A 1,204-nucleotide genomic window follows, 5' to 3' on the forward strand; every position below is an offset into this window, starting at 1 on the left:
ATATGTTGTTCCATGTGGGTTTTGTTGCTTCTGAGCTAGATGGCCGCTTGTTTACCTTCAAGCTTTTAAGACCCCAGATGCTATATCTTTTGATAGCCTGGCACCATCAGCTTTCTTCACCACATTTGCTTATTCGCCTGCTTTGCTACTGACTTTTTAGTGGTCGCCTGTTTGTTTTTTCCTTGTAAGTCCTTAACATGTATTCTAGTCTTCACAGATTCCGTAAACAGAATTTTTATATCTGGAACTATGTGAAAGGAATAATGAGTAAGTTAAAGTCAAACTGCAGCCTCTTTACCAAGTGTTTCATGGCTTCTCAGCCAGGTCATTGATTTAATTATTCTCCCCTTTCGATCTGGAAGCAGTGTGGCTTTTCCAGGGTAGGTGAGTTCCCTTCTTGGAGGGGAGCCCCACTTGCATCGCCCTTCAGAACTCTGCTCTGCAGACAGTGGGGCCAGACCTGTTCTCCAGACCGCCTTGGGGAGTGTTTTGTGAACACTTGACCCCAGGAGATGACTTGCATGTGCCCTCATGAGCCTCCTTAATAGTTGTGTCCTTTAACCTCCATTTGCTTGTCAAAAGACAGCAATGGTCCTGCCCCCAGTTGGCATAGAGCATCTCCTGGACCACTTTACCCAATTAGGAATCCTATTCTGTGTCCCTGCATCCTTCACAAGGAGCCGGCTGTAACCCTTACACCCATAACAGGTTTTAGGAAGGATTTTATAAGTTGCTGTGGAGTTGATTTTGAATGATGGAGCCCCATGTGTGTCAGAAGCATGCTTCGTGGGATTTTCAGTTGCTGATTTTTCCTAACTAGACGGGCCTTCTAAGGAGCTACCTGGTCAACTCTGAGCTTTCAGGCAGCACCCGGGAGTGTTGAGTGTTTGCACCACCCAGGGATTCTCCCAAGATTCTACACACACCCCACTCCCACCAGCACAGAGGATGTAGTATCTAGTTCTCCCACTTGCCCAGAGGATGTAGTTTTGCACTCTGGGCCTCACTGAAGAACATTAACTAGGCATTGGGCTGCAAGCTCAGTAGCTCAAAAGCAGCAGCTGCTGCGCTTCACAGGAGGATGAAGCCCGCTGCTCCTGTAAAGAGCCTGCGAACCCTCAGGAGCAGTTCCACTGTGTCTTAGGGTGTCGACGAGTTGGAAGGGGCTTGATGGGTTTGGGTTGGGTTGGCTTCTGTGACATCA

Source organism: Echinops telfairi, unplaced genomic scaffold, assembly GCF_000313985.2.
Source record: "Echinops telfairi isolate 266 unplaced genomic scaffold, ASM31398v2 ScPeMD7_70;HRSCAF=299, whole genome shotgun sequence".
Lineage (NCBI taxonomy): Eukaryota > Metazoa > Chordata > Mammalia > Afrosoricida > Tenrecidae > Echinops > Echinops telfairi.